This window comes from Monodelphis domestica, chromosome 4 (assembly GCF_027887165.1).
Source record: "Monodelphis domestica isolate mMonDom1 chromosome 4, mMonDom1.pri, whole genome shotgun sequence".
Classification (NCBI taxonomy): Eukaryota; Metazoa; Chordata; class Mammalia; order Didelphimorphia; family Didelphidae; genus Monodelphis; species Monodelphis domestica.
The window spans coordinates 145,312,818-145,314,883 of NC_077230.1; the positions used below are offsets into that span (position 1 = coordinate 145,312,818).

At 38.3% G+C, this 2,066-nt stretch overlaps 1 pseudogene; it reads right to left on the reverse strand.

Annotated features, from left to right (window-relative positions):
* Positions 1–741: 741 nt before the first annotated feature.
* On the reverse strand, positions 742–1,860 carry LOC103094947 (histone H3.3A-like; annotated as a pseudogene).
* Positions 1,861–2,066: the final 206 nt, after the last annotated feature.

Genomic DNA, 2,066 nt, shown 5'->3' on the forward strand with positions numbered 1-2,066 from the left:
TATATTTGGTCAACGGCCATTTACTCCAATGCCATTTATAACAGTTCAATTGTTTGATAAATTAACAATTTAGATCTGCAGGTTTGCTACCATATTTTTACTTTATCTCCTTTGACCTTCATTTCAGTTATTGAGATGAATTGTTTTTTAATATACGAGATTTTTGTAACTGATTGCCATGTTAAAAATGTTTTTGTTGTTTTTGATTGAGGAACAACAACAAATAGCCTCAACCTTTCTCTGTGGCTACCAGGATAGGGCTTATTTGCCTCAGTGAATCAGAATACAGGAAAGAATGGGAACTGAGGTAGGTTAGAGTTGTGCTAGCTCCAAAGTGGTAAGCTTTGTGTTTATTTCCTTGTGAATGGAGCTGAGAAAAAAGTGTTGGTACAGGGATGGCACCAGTTGATTTTAGCAGCAGAAACCTAAAAGGGTAAAATTTAAATGAATGCCCCCCCAAATCTTGAACTCCTGTCAGTCAAGGTGACAGTAGTGGTCTGAGAGGGCACAAAAATGTGTATAGGTAGGATTGTATTTTTTTTTTTGGTAGTTTAATGTATTTTAATAGCAAACTTACAGAAGCAGCACAGAAGACAACCTTAAAAACGTGTACTTTGCACTTAGAAAAGTATAGTGAATAGATGGACTCTACCAAATGATAAAAATGCTGCAAACACCATTTAGTTGTCATCGATAAGAAATTTACTTAAAAAAAAAATCCAAATGCTGGCTTTGCCCAGAAAAAATTTAACAGGTTTATTTATAATTGTTATAAAGTGGTATTGCTGAAACTTGTTCCCAGAAATATTTTTGACTGCATTAATTTTTATTTTTTTGTTTTATGTACTTTGCTTTTATTTTCAAAATTCGCAAAAAATGAAAATGGAAAAAAATCTTGCCGATACCTGATTCTGTTCCCCATTTTTCCATCTGTAATCATATACTTAGGTACCTTTTAACCCCATTAAGAAAAAAAAAATATCTAAAGTTCAGAACGACAAATAACAGGAAGAAGAGTTTTTTTTGTTTTTTTCTGTTCTGAAAATGAAGACTTTCCCATCTTAGTGGAGTTTAAGCACGCTGTTCACGTATGCGGCGTGCTTGTTGACTATCTTCTGGCACGATTGTGACACCTTTCGTATGGATAGTACATAGGTTGGTGTCCTCAAAAAGCCAACCAGACAGGCTTCGCTTGCCTCCTGCAAAGCACCAACTGTGGCACCCTGGAAGCGCAGATCTGTTTTGAAGTCCTGAGCAATTTCACACACCAGACGCTGGACCGGAAGTTTACGAATCAGAAGTTCCGATATCAGTGAGAGCCACAGTACCCCTGCCTGTAGCAATGAAGTTTTTTGACCCCTCCAGTAGAGGGCGCACCTTTGTGAGCGGCTTTTGTTGCGAGCTGCTTCCTGGGCACTTGACCACTGGTGGATTTACTGGCAGTTTGCTTGGTACGAGCCTGGTTTCCTGAAAACTTCTCTTTAAACACCTCCCTTCTCTTTCGGATTGGGATCGGAGAGCAAGAGGCAGCCTTAGCGCAGAGGAGCTATGGTGGTGGTGGACACAATTGAAAGGGTATGATTGTATTACATTCAATAAATGTTTATTAAATACTGACTACATGTAAGACTTTTTACTAGCTTTTATTGGTATAAAGACCAAAAAAAAAAATGAAACTCCTCCTGTCAGCTGGTCCGGTTGAAATGTCACTGGCTTGGGAGTGAGAGGCTGTGTTTTTACCTCGGAGACACACTTCCTGAGTGACCTTGAGTAAGTCATTAAATATCTGGGGGTTTTAGTTTTCTCATCTATAAAACTGGGGAGTTGGCCAAACTCCCTGTATTTCGAGGGCTCATCCATCTCTACCCCTAGGATATTATAATCTTTGTGTTTAACAGTATATGAGAATAGATAAACAAATCCAAACGAATATGAGGAAAAAGAACCAATAATTTGGAGAACTAGGGGAGGCTTTGCATAGGAATTAAGCCCCTCCGTTGAACCTTGAATGAAGGTTATTATTGTTCATTTGTTTCAGTTGTGTCTGACTCTTCCTGACTCCATTT